This window comes from Marmota flaviventris, chromosome 19 (genome assembly GCF_047511675.1).
Source record: "Marmota flaviventris isolate mMarFla1 chromosome 19, mMarFla1.hap1, whole genome shotgun sequence".
In the NCBI taxonomy this organism is placed as follows: domain Eukaryota; kingdom Metazoa; phylum Chordata; class Mammalia; order Rodentia; family Sciuridae; genus Marmota; species Marmota flaviventris.
In genome coordinates this window covers 30932282-30956535 of record NC_092516.1, presented here as the reverse complement: position 1 = coordinate 30956535, position 24254 = coordinate 30932282, and the positions used below count along the sequence as shown (strand labels likewise).

The 24254-nt window shown below is 36.1% G+C and overlaps 1 pseudogene; it reads right to left on the bottom strand.

Moving 5' to 3' along the window:
- Positions 1-601: 601 nt before the first annotated feature.
- On the bottom strand, positions 602-23734 carry LOC139702887 (cytochrome P450 3A4-like; annotated as a pseudogene).
- Between the last annotated feature and the right edge of the window lie 520 nt (positions 23735-24254).

Sequence of the window (24254 nt, the reverse complement as noted above, 5' to 3'; positions counted from 1 at the left end):
CAGAGTATTATGGAAAAACCTTTACAAATCCCATTTAAAGTAGACATACGAAGTTCAGTGATACTCTAAAAATATTAAGATAAATATATAAAGACCTTTTCTATCATTATTTTTTATTGATAATACATATGTAAATCATGACAGCAAAGACTATTTAGGGAGTATAAAATTAGAATGTGTTGATTAATATTAGAAACCTGTGAAGTAAAGCCTGTTTTGAAAGAAAGAGTTGATGATAAAATATGTGTACTCAGATCTTTTGAGTTACTGAAGCAGTTTTTAAGAATTTATAAGGGCAAATATGAAGAGGTGAGGGTGCAGAGGTGGGTGGATAGAATCCCAAAAAAAAACAGAGAGGCTGAGTCTTCATATCTGGCACACAGATGGTTACCTCCTTTCCATCACACAACACATAATACTGTGCACAGACACTGAACAAGCCCAGCCAAGGTCCAGCATCCCTAGTAACTCAGGAGCAGCATGCACCCATAAATCCATCTTCAATACCAATTTTTATTCACAGAGAAAATCAATATGTCTTTTGTTCTGAGATACATCTTCTTTGAAGAACAGAGCAGAGATTTTTAGGGAGATTTAGACTCTACTTTCCAGGCTCATCTCTTGACACAACCTTTAGAACAATGGGTTTTTCTGGTTGAAGAAATGGTGTCTTGCTTAATTTCAGAGGAATCTGCAAACATTAAGCAAGTATATTTAGATGTAGTAAATGAAACCCGAACAACAGAAAAGAATCGGAAAAGGTACATTTCAGACAATAAAGCTATACAAACATATAAAAACTACTTTCAGCCTCATGTGTCTGGGATTCCTTACATTTATTCTTTAAGCTTTGACAATATTGTAGAATGAAAGCATACATGCCTCTGTCCATTTAAAGAAGTATTTCATGAGCATCTATTCTCTACCATCGCTGAGATAAAATAATGTTGGCTTGTGTTCTTTTTAATTTAAATTTTAGGAAAACAGGTGATGATGAGCCTGAGTGGTAGAACATTTGCCTAGCATGTGTGATGCCCTTGGTTCCCCAGCAACACAAATAAAAAATTTTCAGCAAAATAGATGAATTTAACTAATTTAAATTAGCTTTTTGGTATTATTTCAAACCCTTTTTTTAAAGCGAAGTAAAGTGAACTTCATGGATGTTTGCTCAGGTTGCTTCATGGATGGGTTTCATAGGTAACCCTGGTCAGGTTTTATAATTTGAACTCTATGAGCAGTCCTTCCCTTCTAAGAGTCCAGGCATGCCTCTTGATAGAACCCATGAAGTTTAAAGATGGAAAAGACCTTCAGGGAACAACATGCTTTCTCCCCCTAAAGTTTCTCTTCCTCTTTGAAGTGCAAATGGGGAACATTTGAGTCCTACATAGTTTTGAGTATCCCTTTAGTCCCATTCTCACCAAGTCATTCCTTTAGTGTTGGGGGTACCTCCAACAGAGTAATCTTCTACACCCAAGAGAGAGAAGGGAAGACAATTGTCATGGAGATTGAGAAGTTCCAATCTGGGAAATATTAGGAGCTTGCAGAAAGTACCTGCCCCATCTCAGATGTACTAGAGACCTACTTTCTCCAAGATTTAAGTTCCTTCCTGCTTACAGGGTAGCTACCTGACTACCCTGACTCCTCAAATAAAATGGTCACCACTTCTGTCTCCTCCTTTCCCATATGGAACATGAACAAATGGGAAAGAAATTGCATAATAAATGATCAGTCCCTAGAAATAAGCCATACAGAACCTTGTTTTTTGTGACTCAATGAAAAGTGTATTCTTCGCAGGAGAGATTCCACATAGTTCCATAAATGTAACACATTACTATTCTTAAATTTCAGATAGTTTGCAAATATTTTCTGCATAGAGAGAAACACAAACATTAGATTAGGTTGACATTAGATTAGAAGAGAAAGAGGGTGAGAGAGAGAGAGAGAGAGAGAGAGAGAGAGAGAGAAATGTCATTTGTTAAATTTTAAAATTAAAAAAAGCAAAAAATTGACAGCCAAGTACTCTAAATCAATGATGAGTCTCTCCTTAAATATTTCCTGAATCCTTCCATGAACAAGTTTCCCTCTAAGTCACCATTGAGAGTTCATGAAGGGCAAAAATGAGGTGATGTAGTTAAGTGGTAATGATGTAGTTAATATACAGAAAAAAATGGGCCTCCAAATGGGATGCGTTTGGGACAAAATGTTAACTTAGATGATCATAAAAGTTTGGAGTAACCAATATCAAAAGAGAGGAATGAATGGGTCTTGCATTGATGGGAGGACTCCTTAGAGGAGTTTGGGGATTGAACTAGAAGTTGAAAGATGAGAATAGAATGAGGAAAATGGGGAAATAAGATTCAAAGAGTTAATATTGAAATGTAAAATTAGTTTTTCTGCAACAGGACTCCAGGAAGGTTGGATCAATTAGGAAAACGCTGAACTGCATAAATCCTTCCTATCTTTAAGAAATGATTGATGTCAATGTTTCTCAACTTTGTCTGAGAATGAGACAATAGGGAGCTTTTAGAGTCAAACTCTAGGCAAGTGATTTTAGAATTTTGGAGATGACCCAAATATCTTGTATTTTTAAAATTCTATGTTGATTTCAATGTTCAGACAATAGTTGAGAAAAACTGTCACAAAATTTCCATAAGTTTTGTTGAGGAAAACAGCACTTGACATCATCAAAACATGATTTTCATAGTTCAGGATTGATTATGTAAAGCAGCCTCATCTTCATTTGAATTATAATCGAGTTTATACTTTGATAAAGTTCAAAAACACTGCACATAAGCATGTCAACCTAATCTCAATAGACTCTACCTGATCTTTAAACTCTTGTTTTTATAAAGCCACAGATATAGAGCTCCAAAACTGAAGAAGCCTAACATCGCACAAGTGTCTCAAAAGAGATTCTTTGAATGAGCAGATACTTTTCTTTAAGTAGGTTCCTCAACTAAAAGAAACTACCCACAAGACCTTACTTTTTCATAAAGTGTCCTGACCTGTGTTTCCTTGCAAGGATGGAAGGAGAAGTTCTGCAGTAATCTGTTGAGAGCAAGTTTCATGTTCATGAGAGCAAACCTCATGCCAATGCAGTTTCTGGGTCCATTTCCAAAGGGCATGTATATGTAAGGATTGATGCTGTCCTTGTTCTTCTTACTGAACCTGATTCCACAATAGTAGATGAAAACAAGTTATTGAGACATAAATCTATATAAGCTACATAATTGGGGTTGTCTCCTAAACATTTATAACCAGCAAAACACAGGATTCTTTTGTGGAATGGTCATTGAAATCCTGCTGTGACTGCTTATAAAAATTGAAACCTACAAAACTTTTTCATTCTCCTTACACTAGAGGAGCTCTCTGTCTTGTTAAGATGTGATGGATGCTATTTAAAAGAAAATGTCTTTAAGTACTGAAATTATATTCAGGATTGTGTACCATACACACTCTGAAAAATTAGAAAATGAGCTTATAAATGAAGAAAAGTGTGTTCCTGCCTCAACTCCCACTCCTGCATTTCATATTTTTATTGATGAAGGAGGAGAAAATGCTCCCACTATAATTACCTCTCTTCTCTATACTCCTTTTTTTCTCGATCTTCTTTTCTCCCTTCCTTCCTCTCTCGCTTCCCTTTCCCAATTCCTCTCTTCCTCTACCTCCTCCTCATTCTTCTTTTTTTCTCTTTCTCCTTCTGTCTCTGCCTCTCTCCCCATAGAATATCCTATCACTGTCTTCTGAGTCTGTCTCATCAGGTTACAAATAATTCCTTGAATGTTGAACCCAGATTTTATTCAAATCGAGTCCTAGTTATTGGATTGCTTTAAGGAGAAAGTGATAATGACAGTGTGATTCTTTAAAAGTATTCCTATATATTTGAGAGAATTTTGGCAAATTTACAGGTGATTGTGATTCAAAGTAAAATGGAATCTATTAGAGGGTGAGGTGGTGTGTGAAAGGTCTGCTGAGGTTGGTGGATAGTTGTTTGGGCAGATGATGAGCAGATGTTGAAGCATTTTTCCAGACTACTGTCTGTAGATTATGCTTGCATGTATGTCAAGTGTCCTCCATACTGTACATCTTTGTAATTTTCCTCATCCTGGTCTAGTCCCTGATGCACCTTAAGCACTTAGTATCTTATTATGCCTCAGTGAATCAAAGAGATGTGTAATCTCTGATTTTGTATCTGTGAAGTTCAAAAGTTCAAAGTGCTAAAATTGGAGGAAACTGGCACTGAGGAACTCATAACCAACAAGACAAGGTCACTCTAATCAAGAAGTGTAAAGTTAGGGGCCAAGAGAAGTCTTGATCCCATGCCACCTGACCCACCAGACACTGCCCTGAAAACTTTCTCTATTTTGCTCTTCAGTACAACAACAGGAAAACAGTAACTCTTTCCAGAGTGCAAACTGTGAGGTTGGATCCAAATATTCAGAAGACCAAGGTCAAGACATATCTAAGGATGAAGATCTCAGGTGTCTTTGGGGCAGGTTACTTGGCTTTGAAAGAGTTATCAACTGTGGAGAGTATGAGAAGCTGGCCCAGAACACTCCAGAGACAAGACTCAGAGGATCTGAGCTCTCTCCATCCTCAGTGAGGCTGCTTGAACCATCTGGGGTGTGGGGGGAATTCTCAGGCCTTAACTTGTATTTAACAATTGTGCTGGAGGAACCAGGAACCAATGTTTAATCAAATGGAAGACAGAAGTGCTTACTAAAGGCAGTAGAAAATTCAAGGAGCTAAAGTGAACAGGACAAAAACCCTAAAACGATTAAAAAATGTAAGCACCTAAAATAAGAGAGTGGTCAAATGGCAGAAAAGTTTATAGATTACTGTTAAATAAAATAAAAAACAGTTCAACATCAAATATAATGTAATAGCATTTCAGCCCTTAAAAGCTACACATTTATATAAAAATGTCCATACTGACATTTATCACATTAATAATAGATAGGGCTTATCTTGATGTTCTATGGCCTTAAAAGGCTATAGTCATTTATTTTTTTCTAGTGCTTGTTTTCTAAATTTCAAACAATTATCACTTTGAAAAAGACTTAAAATTTTCTTAAAACAAGAAAATTTTAAAATCACATGTATTTCATCTGCACTAAGAGACCTCAGAATATGTGTGAAACAGCCTCTTAAGGGTGGATTTCCTTTCTCAGGAGCCCTGTACCTTTCAGGGTAGAACTTTTCAGGTTCTGGCCAGTACGTGGAGTTTTGATGAAGACTATATGTTGGTATAGCCACGATTGTTCCTTTGGGAATGAGCACCCCATTGAGTTCAACACCTTTTTTTACAGACTCTCACAATTCTCTCAACAATTGGATATATTCTGAGAGTTTCATTCACCACCATGTCCAGATACTTCATCTCAAATAGTACATCGTATGTGACAGGTGCCTGGCAAGAAAGAAATTTTTGTAAATTAAGATTTGGAAATGACTTAAAACTCTGTTGACACAGTACACTGATGTTTTCAGAGCTCCTCAAATAACTCATATTGGTAAAATACCATAGCATTTAGAAAGCATTTAATAACCATCATGATTTTAGAACTGCCCAATGGCACACTGAGATGCCCAGAGATTGTACCTCTCCTCTCCCCTCCAGGTGCCATTCATTCACCTTATTGGGCAAAGTCTCATCAATCTCCTGCTGAAGCTTCTTCTGGACATCAGGGTGGGTGGCCAGTACATACATAATAAATGAAAGAGTGCTGCTAGTGGTGTCATAGCCAGCCAAAATAAAGATAATAGACTGGGCTGCAATCTCCAGATCAGATAGACCTAAAAGGAGAGGAAAGACAATTTAGTCTAAGCAGGTCCATGCACATTTTACAGTTTACATGAACATAAATCAGAATGATGATCCAAAATCCCATGAGGAAAAACTGGAAGAGCAATTCATAATGTTCCTAATTCTGCCACCCCCACCACCAACACAACTGGGTCATTTCAAGGGATAGTATGGATGTCAAACATACACAGTATTTTTCAAGTGTGCCTTGCATAATCAAGAAAGTTATTTAGCTATAAATATTGGGTAGCACTCTTCCCCTGGGGAAAAATAAACTTACTCTATCTAAAATGTAGGTTGAATAACCTTTAAAGTATTTGCAATACTGGCATCTTTGCAGGGAAAATAAAGGCCATGATTGACAGAACTATACTGAGCCACAGAGAAATTTTTCTACACAAAATGTGGTCCATGGACCAGCAGCATCAACAGCTTCAAGGAGTTTATTAGAAACACAGAAGCTCAAGCATTGCTCTAGAGATACCAAATTGAAATCTGAACTTTCATGAGATGTGGTCAACTCTGTCCACAAACTAGCCTAAGAATAATCAGGTAATAGAAGACCTGGGGCACCAGTCTTCAAAATGGATGATCTCAGGATGTGCAGAAACTAAACAGAGAAAAAACCCAGAAGAGTAGTAATTAACTGGAGTCTAATGAGTGGTATTAAAATCACACAAGAAATAATGTATTGATACAGGGCATTAGGCAGAAATGCACTTAGTATCTTATCATAGGAGGATGGGTTTCAGTGAGTGGAATTAGCATTGCTTATCAATCTTGGGCTGAATGTCATCTTCCCTAGTACATGTCCCCTCTATTTGCTCAACTTCATAATCATCAAACAGCCTTTGTGATAGAAGGTGTTGTTTCTTTTGACTTTTCTCCTGAAAAGTCACATTCAAGCATTCATCTCATCGATTGGAGAAATGATTAGGATTTGTTGATACTTGAATACCTTAAAAAAAACATGGTATACATTCCAACCATATAATTCATAACAAAAATTAATGCAAAATGAGTGTGAGAAAGATCTACATGGAATTCTAGCTTACACAAGCTTTCTACGATGCTATTGTGGGAAAACCTCAAACCGTGTTTTCCCTACTGCTGGCACAAACCCAATGATACTGAAATGAAATTGGATTATAAACTTAAGTTACAGCTGTTCAGTACAATCTGGTAGCCACTAACCATATGTGTCTATCTAAATTTAAATTTTAATGAATTAAATCTAAATAACAATAGAAAGTTCACTTCTTCAGTAATACTACCTACATGTCAAATGCTCGTAGCCACGTGTCTAGTGCTTACTGTATGAACAATACGTATATTGAGTACTTCCTTCGCCACAGAAAATTGTAGTGGAAGCAGGGAGAGGAGTACTGTTTACACCATGCATATGGACTCACATAGAAATATTTATATTGCTCAGTCTGCACAAATATATTTTATTTTCATATCTCTGTTCAGAGAGAGGATCTAGAAGAAACTACAGTAGAAATGGTCACATTACATTTCCAGATTTTGGTTTCTAATACTGTCTCTCAGTTAAAGGAGCCAGGGCTTCTGGAAAAATGGGTGGTTCCAGGCCTGATCAGAGGAAATAGACAAGGAACTTAGAGTTTCTTGCACCAGAAAGCAAGAATGTTCTCCCAAAACAATATGAGAAAACATATGCAATACTGTGTATGTTTCTATAATGTGGGGATATATGTCATTATATAGGTATCAAAACTGATAGAATGTACAAACTCAAGAACCCTTATGTTAACCTATGAACTTAGGGGTAAGGTGACTTATCTGTGATGGTTCATTGATTATGGCAAATATATCATTTTGGTGAGGGGTGTTTGTAATGGGGGCAACATATGAATTTAGAGAAATAATGGATATGGGAAATCTCTATGCCTTCTCCTCAGTTTTGTTATAAAACTAAAAGTTCCATAAAATATAGTCAATTTTAACAATCAAAATATAAGATGAGGAAGAGGAGATGTAGGAAGAACAGAAGGAGGAGAGAGAAGTTGTGAAAAGACTTAAGCCCAAGAGAATTTGACCATCAAAATAAAAAAATGATAGCAAGAGAATAAATTCATAGTATATAATATCATACTGACATAAATAAGAATGGAAGTCTCTTACAATCTAATACCAAGTCATATATGTACAGTAGATGATAGGATGATAAAGACTGCAGTTTGTAAACATCATAATACAAATGCTTTCTATCAAAAATCATACATGTATAATAAAACTAGTTGGTGAAAGTATGCTGAGGAATAGGATGCTTACACAGTGTCAGAGGTTTCCCCCACAACATTCTTATGAATTACATTGGAAAAGTTAATCTTAATATCAGATGAAGCTAGTGAACACATTTTCACCCAGTACTGCCAGTGACCCTCACCACTATTGGGATAGTGAACCTCCTGATTGGATGTACAAATGCAAATATCCAGGCAGAGATTCTGATTCAGTGCATCTGAATGAGGCTGCAGATCAGCATTTGTTCTGATGTCGATGGTAAAAAGACAACTGACTAACTTCAAGACTGAAATGCTTTCTCCTAGTTTCCCTTCAATTTTTGAGCCTTGTTACACCTGTATGATTCTAGACAGTACATATGGGCACCATTTGCCATATCCAAATGTGTATCTTCCTGCAATTTGGTGGAAATCTCTTTTCTCTAGAAAACGTGTGTATTTTCAGGATAATTTGCTTATTTGAATTTCCCTGTCAGTAGACCATGAAACGTTCTTGGTTACCTTTGTAGGACTCCTTGTCTTGGGAATTCTGGGAATCAATCATTAACTGGAGAAAATCAATGCAGTGCTGGAAGCAGAAATGGAAATGGAAATGACTAAATCAGTCATAAAGTCAGAAGTAAATCTGGAATGTAGCGTTTCACCTCCCTTCTTAGAATATGGCTCCTTTAAAGTCCAGAAGTCTGGTAGGTTTGCACAACCCACCAGTGAACAAAACATGCATGTATAAACCATGGAAAACAGGATATATTTGCTATGGTGTCCAATATCTGTTGGTCTTTGCTCTCCCTAATGCTGGGTTTGTCTCCTTCTCCTGTCACACCTGATTGCCCAGGAAGTGGTCCTGGACTTCAATTCTTTTAGTTTGCCTTAATTCTTATTCAATGGCCACACTGAATACACTTGGTATTTTCAAAGATGATTACTAGCTTTTGTTTGTGTATCATCAAATTCTCCACACATTAGGTACATGATTCAATCTTCAGTCACATTTGGGGACGGCTGTCCTGCCTCCCTGACCTGGAGACATTCTTTTGCCGACCTCCAGGCAAAGCAGAAGGCAAAGCTGGGTTAACCTATCACCTTGAAGGTCACTGAAGAGCACGGCCTGATTGTGGACAGGAAAGGACTCAGATTTAACATACACATACTTCACCAGGTGCCCAATAGGACCTTCCTTTGAAGAATGTGTCAACTAAGATGTAAAGGGCTTCGAATTGTAATGATTGTTCACCAATCTAAGATTAGGGGAATACTTTTTAACAGTAAAATCATTTTGAAATAGGATTTTTATTTTGACAGTTTACTGAATGGCAGGTGAATGATAAGGTTTTTATTTGAATGATATTTATCTCAAGACATAACATCACATCTGTTATTGTATCAAACATTGTCAGTCTTACTCATTATCAGTTTGCCTTTTTAAAATTTCATCTTCATTCTAACCAAAATGTAAAAATTCTCCAGTGCAAATCTTAAAGTTTTCCATCAACTTTAAAAAATGTACAGAGAGGGGCTGGGGAATGAAGCTCAGTGATAACAGTATTTGTCTAGCATATATGAGGCCTTGGGTTCAATCCCCAGCACCACTTACAAAATTACATGTATATTTGTATATGCACAAGTCAGATGTACACAGCAAATAAATGATCAGAAAGCGAACATCGTCATGTCACCAACACCAGGTTTTACCTTTTCTTTATCTTCTAGGCGTTTTTGTTTCATCCTCATTACAGCACTTAAAAAAAATCCAGAACCCTTTTTGAAAACCTGCAGACATTTAATGCTTGAAACACTGGTCTAAGGAATGGAAATAGCACTAGAAAGAAAGTGAAAGAAAAAATAAAGAGAAACCTTGATGAAAAGGCAACATCCCAGGAGCATCGATCATTTTCTAAAAAATCATCATTTTCTAAAAATCATCAGTTTTCTCAACCAGCAGCCATTCCCTCTGTGGCCAGGACCTGATGTCTGGTTCATGGCTGAGCAAGGGCACTTCATACATGGGGTTGCAGCCACCATAGCAGGGGATCAGTGGCCCCATCAATGCCACTGGACTGAGCAAAGGAAGAGGATTAAATTCCCTGGCCCCTTACCCTTTTATGTATTGGAATAGGGTCTCTGGGTAAACCAGTCCATAGTCTGTGCTATAATTAATTATGCATTCAAGGAAAAGTAGGCAGGATAGGTACAATTTGGCCTATTTTCCTCAGCTGTCAAGAAATGAAACCAGAAATCAATAACAGATGGAAAATCAGGAAACTCAGACAGAAGTGCAAATTAACCATAAAACTTCTAGATACAGTTGTCAAGCATCAAAGATGGTATCCAAAGGCAACTAGAAGTTGTTTTTAGGTGAATTAAGGTGAAGACATGTTATATCACACTTAGGAGAAGTAGCAAAAGCAGCGCTCATAAACATATAGCTACAGATGTATAAGTTTTATAAAAGATAGCTCTCAAGTCAATAGTCTAAGTTAAATCATAAAATGGTGAAAAGAGGAAATTAAACAAAAGGCAAACATAAGGAAAAAAATCATAAAAACCCAAGTTGAAACAAATGAAATAGAAAAGATATAAAATCGACGAAAACAAAAGGTGTCTATAAGTCACCTTACCCCTTTGAAAATGTCATAAAAATCGCCAAACCATTAGCCAGATTGACCAAGAAATACAAAGGGATAACAGTTTCATATGATGATATTTCTTCTCAATATGTACTAGAAGAGGGCATCTGGATCAGAAGGTATATCTACTTTTATTTTGGGGGGGACCTTCACACTCTTTTCCAGAATGGTGTACATTTCCACCTACAATATGTAAGAGAACTTTTTCTCCACATCTAGCCAGCATTTGTTATTTTTTCATTCATTCTTTCTTTTTTTGATAATGGTCATTCTAACCAGGGTGAGATGATGTCTTATTGTAGTTTTGATTTGCATTTCCCTGACACCAAGTGATATTGAAGAGTTTTTTCATGTATTTTTAAGTCATTTGTATTTGTTTTTTTGAGAAATAACTATTTGGAGCATTTTCCTATTTTAAAACTGGATTCCTTGGGGGTTTTGGTCATTAAGTTTTCTAAAATTTGTTATATAATGGAAGTATATATCATTTATAAATGTAATACTCTATAGATATATAAAACATATTTTATATTAATCTATTTTTATCTAAATGATTGGAACATCTGTACATCCAGATTTATTTCTATACTTCTCTGAATACCTGAGATGTGCATTAAATCTAGGTATCCATCAATGCATGGATAAAGAAAATGATATATATATGTATATATATATATATATATATATATATATATATATATATATAATATTATGTATTATAATATAAAATTTATGTATTTCTAATATATATATACACACACACACACATACATATATGCCCAATGGAACATTCATTCATAAAGAAGAATAAAATCCTGTATTTTGTAGCAAAAAGTGGATGGAATTAGAGGACATTCAGCTTATGAACTAAACTAGACACATCAATACAAGTACCACATGTTCTTTCTCATATGTGGAAGGTAAAATATTTGACCTGAATGTATAATAGTGATTATTAAAGGTTGGGAAGGGTTATGGCAGAAGGTGGATAAAGAAAGGCTGTATTTCATTTGTGTATGCTGTATACATGTGTTGAGACATCATACGGAACCCCATTTATTTGCATAACTCATACATGTTAATTAAAAAATAAAATAAATATTAAAAAAGAAATGAATGCAATGAATAGCAAGAGAAATGAAAGGAAAAATTATTACTAACATTGGAGACAGATTTTGAAAGAATTCTAACAATTTGATTGTTCACATATCTTTGTGCAGAAAATCCTTAAAGACATAAACTATAGAAATTGATTGAGAATTAAATATACAACCTGAATAAAATTGTAAAATGTAACATGATTGCATTATAAATAGAAAATTATTCACAAATACAAGCCGAGATCTGGATTGTTTTAATAGTAGATTCTATGAAATAAAGAACTAATAACAATTATTCACAAACACTTCCAAAATTAAAAGAGCATTTCTAAATATATTCTAAAAGGCCAGTATTACCCTAATACTAACACAAAGCAAAGACAACAAGGAAAAGGTTGTGTACTACACCAAATCCATTAAACAAAAAGTCAACACAGAGGATTGTTTCAATTGATGCAGAAAAAAACATTTGATAAAAATCAAAACCAACCCTCCCCCCGGAAAAATAATCCTCAAAACCATTCTTTTGTGATAAAACACTCAACAAATTAGAACTAGGATGAAATTTTGTAAACCATGATAAAGGATATCTATGAAAACTTGTAGCTTAATATTTCACCCCAAATCAAGAACATGACAAGCATCTCTCTCTCACACCACTTCTCTTGGAGTATTGCAAGTAATAACAAGTTCACCAGCATTTAAATATGTAAGATCAGTACACAAAAATAAACTGCATTTCTATATACTGTAATAACCAACCCAAAAGAAAAACTAAGAAGTTAAAAAATAATTCTATATTCAATGTCATTAAAAAGAATAAAATACTTAGGAATCAATTTAACAAAGGTGCAAGACAAGCACAATAATAACTACAAAATACTGTTGAAATAAAAGAAAGAGGATCTACATGACTAGAAAAACATCTCTGGTTTGTGGATCAGAAAACTTAATATTACCCAAATGGAAATAGTATTGAAATTGATTCGCAGATCCTAATGCATTTGTAACAGAATCTTAGCTGGCTTCTTTGAGGAATTGACAAGTTGATTTAAAATTCACATAGAATTCAAAGGGACACAGAATAGCTAAAATGATGTTGGAAAATGAGATTAAAGTTGTAGGACTCACATTTCTTGATTTCAAAACCTACTCCAAAGCAAAAATAAAATGTGGTCCTGGAAGATGGGTAAACATATAGATAAATGGAATAGGATTTAGAGTCCAGAAATTAACCCACATGTCTATGGCCCATGGAATTTTGAGAAAGGTGCCATGGCCATTGAATGGGGCAGACACTCTTCAAAAAATGGTGCTTGAACAACTGGATAGCCACATGCAAAAGAATAGCATGATGTCCTCACCTGGCCCTGTATGTAAAACTTAAATTAAAATGGTTGGGCAACCTAAATATAAGAGCTAAACTACAATTTTTAGTAGTAAACCATAAAAAGTGTGTAAGTTCATATGGTTTCTATCAATTCTTAGATTTGATACTTAAAGCACAAACAATAAAAGGAAATGACATAAATCATATATCATTTAAATGTTAAGTTTCCAAGTCCTGTTGAGTTTTTAACATTTATATAAATGGCATCAAATTCAATGCATCTATGTCAATTGCTTTTCTTTTGTGAACACTACAGCTTTGAAATTAATACATTTTAATATTTTGAAATCCAGCTCATTCATTTTAATGGTTGGGATATGTAGTACCTCCCATGATAGGAATAAACTGCAAAAACCTAAAAACTTTGTGCTTCAATGGACACTATCAAGAAAGTAAAAAGATATCTATAGAATAGGAAAAACATGTTACAAATCATAATCTGGTAAGAAACTGTGTAAAGAATATATGAAGAAGTATTTTTTCAATTAAATTATTTAAAAATTTTTTTTTCTTTTATTTTTAATTTGTTCCAATTAGTTATACATGATAGTAGAATGCATTTTGACAGATTGTACACAAATGGAGCACAAGATTTCCTTCCTCTGGTTGTACATGGTACAGACTCACACCAGTAAAATTCTTAAACTTCAAAACAAAAAGACAAATGCTTCAGGTAATTGTGGGCAAAAGATATAGACAGATAATCTTAAAAATAGTGAATCTGACTTATCTTTCCTATGTACATAGATGAACACCTCATAGTGAATCTCCACATCATGTACATACACAAGCCTGGGATCCTAATTAGAATAAGGTATACTTTATGTTTTTATAGATATGTCATGCATATCTTAAAAGAACAAATAAAAAGTGATTAACATTGCTTGTTATCAGTAACCAACAGGAAAATGCAAATCAAAACTACATAAGATGCCATCTCACATCCACTACAATGTCTAAAATAAGAGATGGAAACAGGAAGTGTTAGGAAATAAGTGAAGTAATTGGAAACTTCATACATTTTTGGTAAGAATATTAAATGGTACAGCTATTATAGAAAACACTGACAGAAGTACTTTGTAAGGCAGAAATTTCACTCCTGAGTATGCACTCAGATGAAATTGAAAACTAGAGTTCACAAACAAGTTTCACACTAATGTTCATAATAGCCAAAAGGTGGAAATAACATAAATGTCTATCAACTGATGAAAAGATAACTAAATTGTAGTATATCTATACAATGGAATATTATTTGGCCATAAACATGAAGTACTGATATATATTTCACTTAGAAACAGAATGCTAAATGATATCACTTTGCATCTCAAAAGACCACATATTACATGTCTCCATTTTTATAATGTATACATCATATGCAAAGCTAAAGAGATAGAAAATAGAGTAGTGTTTGTTCAGGGTAAATGATTTTGAAAGCTGACAGTTAAAAGATAATGAGTTTTCTGAGTTTTGACAATGGTGATGGCTGCATGTATCATTTAACATGCTAAAAATTATGGAATTTTACATTTTAAGGAATCATATAGTATGTAAATAATATCTTAATGAAGTTGTTATTTTAAAAGAAAAAAGAAATGGTAATCCACATACTAATTATAAGAAAAAATGTTTGAAGGACATCTGAACCAAGGACCTTCTTGGCTTTTTTCACAAATGGATCTTGTGGATTGTTGAGGGAATTGACATTAACTCCAAAGGAGGTGCTAATGATTACGTCCATGTTGTAGCTCCCCAACATTCTGAGTAAAGAAAGAAATGTAAGATTTTAATCTGTATTGCTTTACTCTCCTACTACACATGCTGGAAGAAGTGATATGAGCACATTCACACACTTTCAGAAATATCTGTTGATAAAATGACTAGTCCATGTTCCTATCAAATGCCATGAGGCAGCTGCCCCTGTGCCAGGGGAGTTAGGGACACTAGGGTAGTGAGCTCAAGGAGTTCAGTCACAGAGAGACAGACACCCTTAATCAGACAAATTACACCAGTGAGTGGAGTGTAGATGATAAAAGTGATTAAGTACGGAGCTTCAGCAGGACCAGGGTGTTATAATTGACTCCTGCTAGGGGATCCAAGATAGGTGACCTTGACCTAGGTCCTGCCTAAGCACAGTCTGTACCCAGAGCTGATTCCTCTCTAGCACATCACATAACAGCAACACCCTGTTCTGAGAGGCAGAAACATTGTCCCCCACCTTCTCTGCACCCACTGCTATAGCTCCTGAGAGGTCCTGCACTCCAGGACCCAAAGTGGCCCCAAGGACAGAATCTCCCAAAAGGGAATGAGTAAGAATATCCTCAGTTAAAACATTGAAAATCTCCTCAAAATGTACTTGGATGAGCTCACAACTTGGTGAACATATTCTCTCAGATTTCCCAAGACAGTATCAGTGGTTGTTCATGGGTCAAAATAACCCATTTTATACAACAAATGATATGGTAGTTGTAATCCAATCCTTTCAGGACCTTATCTCCGTTGAGACTGGAGGAAGAAGTGGTGAGAATATTTCATATTTTGTATTTTGCTGATATTCTCAGTGCAACCATGAAGAGATTTGTTGTTCCATAGCCTGCATTGTATCTTTCTTTTTAAAATTTTTTTAAATAATTTTTTAGTTGTAGAGGACAGCATGCCTATATTTTATCAGTTTATTTTTATGTGGTGCTGAGGATTGAACTCAGTGCCTTACACATGCTAGGAAGTGCTCTCCCACTGAGCTACAACCCTAGCCCTGTGTTATATCTTTCTATCCCTGCTCAATAGGTACCAGAAACTTCCCCCCATCCAACATTCCCTAGGCTCTACCCTCAACTTCTGAGTGATCATGTTCTTCATTGTAAAACATGTGTTTTGACTTACATAATATCCACATTGATGATCAAGCAGATAAACTAATTCTGTTTTCTGTACACAGATGTCCCAGCACCCTGCCTCATCGTAGGAGCCTCTCCTCCTTGGGTGGCACATTGTGGTTGTGATAACCCCACACTTACTTTTGTCTAGTCAGGGGAGTAGCTCAACAGTGGTAATTTCAGTTCCCTGGCAGGCTGCTGGAAGGTCTTAAAACAGCTCAGAACCCCAGAGCTGCCTGCTACTTACTCCTTCACAGTGACAGGCTTGCCTTTCTTCACTTCCTGGCTCAGGTACTTCACCAATGCGTCTCCATATTGGTTAATGATGGGGAACATCTAAGCACAAACACAACTCCAACCACAGTTAGAGGAGAATCGAGTCCCCAAGGCTCTGGTTTTCCCAGGATTATAAAGTATGAGATATTTATAATGAATCAAATAATAACTCTTCTAGGACATAAAGACAAAAGTTGATTTGAAATTTTTAATTAGTTCTTTTTATTTATATATAACAATGTTTCCTTTTGAAATAATTATAAAAGCATGGAAAAATAATTTGTTCTAACTCAGTCCCAATACTTCCCCTTTCTCTCCTCTCTTCCTTCCCTCTGTTCCCTTCCTTCTACTCTATTGATCTTTCTGATATTTGCTTTTAGTTTTTTTTTTAATTAGGAATTTCAAACTTAGTGGAATATTCTTTGGAAAACGATGATGTTCTCACATATGTCCCATCCCCAAATCCTTATTTAAGTTTCTAATTAAAGTCCTCTTAGTTTATTACCTCCTTGAGTTTCCCACTGGAGAACACTGGCGACAGCAAGACTCGAAGTCTCTTCCACTCTTCATCCCTTGCTGCAAAGAGAGCTTTTTGCATAAATCCCAGTGACACAACTACCTGAAGTTCACAAAGAAAAAGACTTTTGTATGAGGTATGTTTTGGAAGTCTCCACATTGTAGAGAACTTGTTAAACAGGCATCAGTTTTTTTAATCAGTTATTTACTGAGTGTCTACTAGGGGGCAGGCCCTGTGCTAGATGCTCCATAAACTTTTATCCCAAATTCCTCTTCTCTTGTGAGGGTAGAGTGGGTATCCAGCCACCAGATGTGTGTTCAGTATTTATATTACAGCTGTTGTGTAAATACAAAGGCCCCTCATGGTAGGTAAACTGTTCTCCCAGGGGACAGAGAGCATTATGACCTAGGGCATCTTACACAGGCAGCACAGGAAAAAAATGATTGGTGGCAGTCATCCAGATAACCTTGGAAAACTAGGTTGCCCAGACCAGTTATGCTTTTCCATATATGTACAGCATGAATATCTTGCAAGGGATGCCAGGATATAGCCACTTAAAAATAGTAGCTAATAACTTAAAAGATTAGGAACTTCTTCTCAATTCTGAAAAAATAATGCAATTATATGGAAGTCCTTTTTTTTGATTCATCCTCCACTACACACACATGGAGGGACAGAAAGAAAAGGAAAGATAATTATGTTTCCCAGCTTGAGACTGGCCTGTCAATCCAACCTGCTCAAAGCTCTAATGCCATCCATTTTCCTGCAAATTCCATGATTTTGTCATTTTTTAATGAAGAGTAATACTCCATTGTGTATAAATGCCACATTTTTTTATCCATTCATCTGTTGAAGGGCATCTAGTTTGGTTCCACAGTCTTGCTATTGTGAATTGTGCTGCTATGAACATCGATGTAGCAGTGACTCTGTAGTATGCTCTTTGTAGGTCTTTAGGGAATAGACCGAGAAGGGGAATACCTGGGTCAAATGGTAGTTCCATTCCCAGCTTTCCAAGAAATCTCCATACTGCTTTCCATATTGGCCGCACCAATTTGCAGTCCCACCAGCAATGTACAAGTGTACCCTTTTCCCCACATCCTCGCCAGCACTTACTGTTGTTTGACTTCATAATGGCTGCCAATCTTACTGGAGTGAGATGATATCTTAGGATGGTTTTGATTTGCATTTCTCTGACTGCTAGAGATGGTGAGCATTTTTTCCTGTACTTGTTGATTGGTTGTATGTCCTCCTCTGAGAAGTGTCTGTTCAGGTCCTTGGCCCATTTGTTGATTGGGTTATTTGTTTTCTTATTGTTTAATTTTTTGAGTTCTTTGTATACTCTGGATATTAGGGCTCTATCTGAAGTGTGAGAAGTAAAAATTTGATCCCAGGATGTAGGGTCCCTATTTACCTCTCTTATTGTTTCTTTTGCTGAGAAAAAAACTTTTTAGTTTGAGTAAGTCCCATTTGTTGATTCTTGTTATTAACTCTTGTGCTATGGGTGTCCTATTGAGGAATTTGGATCCCAACCATACAGTATGTAGATCGTAGCCAACTTTTTCATCTATCAGACGGCGTGTCTTTGATTTGATATCAAGCTCCTTGATCCATTTTGAGTTAACTTTTGTGCATGGCGAGAGAAAGGGATTCAGTTTCATTTTGTTGCATATGGATTTCCAGTTTTCCCAGCACCATTTGTTGAAGATGCTATCCTTCCTCCATTGCATGCTTTTAGCCCCTTTATCAAATATAAAATAGTTGTAACTTTGTGGATTAGTCTCTGTGTCCTCTATTCTGTACCATTGGTCCACCCGCCTGTTTTGGTACCAGTACCATGCTGTTTTTGTTACTATTGCTCTGTAGTATAGTTTGAGATCTGGTATCGCTATACCACCTGATTCACACTTCCTGCTTAGAGTTGTTTTTGCTATTCTGGGTCTTTTATTTTTCCATATGAATTTCATGATTGCTTTATCTATTTCTACAAAAATACCATTGGGATTTTGATTGGCATTGCATTAAACCTATAGAGAACTTTTGGTAATATCACCATTTTGATGATGTTAGTTCTGCCTATCCATGAACAGGGTATATTTTTCCATCTTCTAAGATCTTCTTCTATTTCTCTCTTTAGGGTTCTGTAGTTTTCATTGTATAAGTCTTTCACCTCTTTTGTTAGGTTGATTCCCAAGTATTTTATTTTTTTTGAAGATATTATGAATGGAGTGGTTGTCCTCATTTCCATTTCAGAAGATTTGTCGATGATATACAGGAATGCCTTTGATTTATGCGTGTTGATTTTATATCCTGCCACTTTACTGAATTCATTTATTATTTCTAGTAGTTTTTTTGTAGACCCTTTTGGGTCTTCTAGGTATAGAATCATGTCATCCGCAAATAGTGATAATTTAAGTTCTTCTTTTCCTATTTTTATGCCTTTAATTTCTTTCGTCTGTCTAATTGCTCTGGCCAGTGTTTCGAGAACTATGTTGAACAGAAGTGGTGAGAGAGGGCATCCCTGTCTTCTTCCAGATTTTAGAGGGAATGCCTTCAATTTTTCTCCATTCAGAATGATGCTAGCCTGAGGCTTAGCATAGATAGCTCTTACAATATTGAGGTATGTTCCTGTTATCCCTAGTTTTTCTAGAGTTTTGAACATAAAGGGATGCTGTACTTTGTCAAATGCTTTTTCTGCATCTATCGAGATGATCATATGGTTCTTATCTTTAAGTCTATTGATGTGGTGAATAACATTTATTGATTTTTGTATATTGAACCATCTTTGCATCCCAGGGATGAATCCGACTTCATCATGGTGCACAATTTTTTTGATGTGTTTTTGTATCCGATTTGCCAGAATTTTATTGAGGATTTTTGCATCTAGGTTCATTAGAGATATTGGTCTGTAGTTTTCTTTCCTTGAAGTGTCTTTGTCTGGTTTAGGAATCAGAGTGATGTTGGCCTCGTAGAATGAATTTGGAAGTTCTCCCTCTTTTTCTATTTCCTGAAATAGCTTGAAAAGTATTGGTATTAGTTCTTCTTTAAAGGTTTTGTAAAACTCTGCTGTATACCCATCTGGTCCTGGGCTTATCTTAGTTGGTAGTCTTTTGATGTCTTCTTCTATTTCCTCAATTGATATTGGTCTGTTTAGGTTGTCTATATCCTCCTGACTCAATCTGGGCAGATCATATGACTTAAGAAATTTATCGATGCCTTCACTATCTTCTATTTTATTGGAGTATAAGGATTCAAAATAATTTCTAATTATCTTCTGTATTTCTGAATTGTCTGTTGTGATATTGCCTTTTTCATCCCGTATGCTAGTAATTTGAGTTCTCTCTCTTCTTCTCTTCATTAGCATGGCTAAGGGTCTGTCTATCTTATTTATTTTTTCAAAGAACCAATTTTTAGTTTTGTCAATTTTTTCAATAGTTTCTTTTGTTTCGATTTCATTCATTTCAGCTCTGATTTTAATTATTTCTTGCCTTCTACTTCTTTTGCTGTTGTTTTGCTCTTCTTTTTCTAGGATTTTGAGATGAAGTGTGAGATCATTTATTTGTTGTTTTTTTCTTTTTTTAAGGAATGAACTCCAAGCGATGAATTTTCCTCTTACAACTGCTTTCAATGTTTCCCATAGATTCCGATATGTTGTGTCTGTGTTTTCATTTATCTCTAAGAATTTTTTAATTTCCTCCTTGATGTCTTCTATAACCCATTGATCATTCAGTAACCTATTGTTCATTCTCCAAGTGATGCATGATTTTTCCTTCCTTCTTTTATCGTTGATTTCCAGTTTCATTCCATTATGATCAGATAAGATGCATGGTATTATCTCTACTCCTTTATAATGTCTAAGAGTTGCCCTGTGACATAATATATGATCTATTTTTGAGAAGGATCCACATGCTGCTGAGAAAAAAGTGTAACTGCTTGATGTTGGGTGGTATATTCTATATATGTCAATTAAGTCTAGGTTATTAATTGTATTATTGAGTTCTATAGTTTCTTTATTCAACTTTTGTTTGAAAGATCTGTCCAGCGGTGAGAGAGGTGTGTTGAAGTCTCCCATAATTATTGTATGGTGGTCTATTAGACTCTTGAACTTGAGAAGAATTTGTTTGATGAACATACCTGCACCATTTTGGGGGGAATATATATTTATGATTGTTATGTCTTGTTGGTATATGGTTCCCTTGAGCAGTATGTAGTGTCCCTCTTTATCTCTTTTGATTAACTTTGGCTTGAAATCTATTTTATTTGATGTGAGTCTGGACACTCCTGCTTGTTTCCGAAGTCCATATGAGTGATATGATTTTTCCCAAACTTTCACCTTCAGTCTATGTATGTCTTTTCCTATCAAATGCATCTCCTGTAGGCAGCATATTGTTGGATCTTTTTTTTTTTTTTTTGATCCATTCTACTAGCCTGTGTCTCTTAATTGGTGAGTTTAAGCCATTAACATTTAGGGTTATTATTGAGATATGGATTGTTCTTCCAGCCATATTTGTTTATTTATGTTACTTAACATGGTTTGGTTTTCCTCTTTGATTATTTTTTCCCTTTACTGTACTACCTCCCACTGTTGGTTTACATTGTTATTTTCCATTTCCTCTTCCTGTAATGTTTTGCTGAGGATGTTTTGAAGAGATGGTTTTCTAGCTGCAAATTCTTTTAACTTTTGTTCATCGTGGAAGGTTTTAATTTCATCTTCCATCCTGAAGCTTAATTTCGCTGGATACACAATTCTTGGTTGGAACCCATTTTCTTTCAGTGTTTGAAATATGTTGTTCCAGGATCTTCTAGCTTTCAGAGACTATGTTGAAAGATCAGCTGTTATCCTGATTGGTTTACCCCTAAATGTAATCTGCTTCCTTTCTCTTGTAGCTTTTAAAGTTCTCTCCTTATTCTGTATGTTGGGCATCTTCATTATAATGTGTCTAGGTGTGGATCTCTTATGATTTTGCACATTTGGCATCCTGTAGGCTTCTAGGATTTAGGATTCTGTCTCATTCTTCAAGTCTGGGAAGTTTTCTCGTATTATTTCATTGAATAGATTGCTCATTCCTTTGGTTTGGAGTTCTATACCTTCCTGTATCCCAATGACTCTTAAGTTTGGTCTGTTAATGTTATCCCATATTTCTTGGATGTTCTGCTCATGGTTTCTTAACAGTCTTGCTGAGCTGTCTATGTTCTTTTCAAGTTGAAATACTTTGTCTTCATTGTCTGATGTTCTATCTTCTAAGTGTTCTACTCTGCTGGTAGTATTCTCAATTGAGTTTTTAAGTTGGTTTATTGCTTCCTGCATTTCTAGGATTTCTGTTTGTTTGTTTTTTATAACCTCTATTGCCCTGTATAGTTGATCTTTTGCTTCCTGGATTTGTTTTTGTAATTCATCATCGAAGTGATCTTTCATTGTCTGATTTTGCTGTCTAATGTCTTCCTTGAGACTCCAGATCATCTGAAGCATGTATATCCTTAATTCTTTATCTGACATTCCATCTGCTGCAGATATTACTTCTTCTAAAGTTGAGTTGACCTGCATTGCTTGTGGTTCTTTCTTTCCTTGTCTTTTCATACTGCTCGCGTTTCTTTCTGCTTGTTGAAACTGTTGTGTTATTGAATTTTCTCCCTATATATTTATATTGCTCTTGTATAGTTGCAAAGTCTCCCTTTTGTGGAGAAAGACAATGTTAACAGTTCTCAATATCAATAGTACATCATCTAAGCACACGTTTTCCTTATTACTACATTTATAGCTAGACTCTGTGTCTACAAATGTTGGTTACGATTATCATTTACAAATATAGTCATTAGTTTCATGAAAGGCATACCATTTCTGGTAGCTTGAAGAAAACTGGGTTCCAGGTGTAGGATGTTATGTTTATGGGGAAAGGAGTGAGGGTATGGGGTTAATCTAACTTAGTAACTTTGGAGAGCTCTAACCAATAGATGCATAATTTATGGAAGAATGTATAGATTCAAATTCATATCTGTATTTATAAGATTACCCTATTTATGAATAGTAAAATTTAGGAGTTTGCTAGTGGGATAGAGGGAGGAAAACAGATAACAAGGAAAGGGAGAGAAAAAAGAGAGTGGGAAAAAGAAAATACAAGAAAAAAGAAAAGGAATAAAAAGGGGGAAGGGAGGAGGGGCATATAAAATTCCTCTATAGTATATTATTCTGGTGATTCAGTTGTTAAACACCTTTTTCATGTACAATTTTTGGTTTTACATATGTTGAGGTAGCGAAGACCCGAGGGGCAAGGGTAGAGGAGACTGGGTGAATGGCTGAAAAGAGAGAGAGAGGAGAGAGAAAAAGAAAGAAAAAAAGAAAAAAAAGTCTCTCCGAACTCTGTTTTCATTTCTTCCAGTTGGTGGCGTTGTCTATTCCTAGCTTGAGTCTCTGGGTTCAGGATGGTGGTGGTAGTCAGTGTGAGAGGACTTGAGCTTCCACCTGTGGCCTCTCTACTCTTATTCTCTGAGATGTAAACCAGGTGCCTGATCCACTGCAGAACCGCACTGGTAGCCACACCAGTTAACCGGTTGGTGGGTTTTAAGGGTTGGTGGGATTTTCCAAGATGAGTTCCATCAGTTTTTCTCATAAGGTGTTTGATGAGGTGGGGGTGTTGGGGAAACCTTATGTTTGTCAAGAGCTCGGTCAGGTGACCCCACGCACAGGCAGGCGGCAGGGCCCCTCCTCCAGTTGGAGTGGTCTGTCTACCTCACCGAGGGGAGGCTGGGCTCCTCCAACTGGGGAGGTCTGTCTACCGCTTAGGCGAGTCACTGGGCCTGTTCTCCAGGTCGCAGGTCTGCCTACCGTGCAGGCGCAGGCGGCGGCTGGGCGCCTCCTCCAATTGGGGTGCTCTGTCTACCATGCCGGCTGGCCGCTAGGCTCCTTCTCCAGGACGGCGGTCTGCCTACCTTGCGGGCGGTGGCTGGGCCCCTCCTCCAATTGGGGTGATCTGTCTACCACGCCGGCGGGCCGCTGGGCCTGTTCTCCCGGTCAGTCACAGGTCTGCCCAGCATTTTGTTTTCAAGTGAAATATATATCAGTACCTCAGATTTTATGACCAAATAATATTTCATTTTGTGTGTGTGTATTTATGTGTGTGTATGTATGTGTGTGTGTATGTGTGTGTGTGTGTGTATATATATATATCTCATCACAATTTGGTTATCCATTCATCAGTTGATGGACATTTGGGTGATTTCCACATTTTGGCCATTGGGAATAGTGCTATTATAAATAACAGTGTGAAACTTGTTTCTGAACTCTAGTATTCAATTTCATCTGGTGTATACTCAGGAGTGAAATTTCTGGCTTATGCAATAATTCTGTGTGTCACCTAATAAAGAATCACCAAAAATTGTTTCTATAATAGTTGTATCATTTTA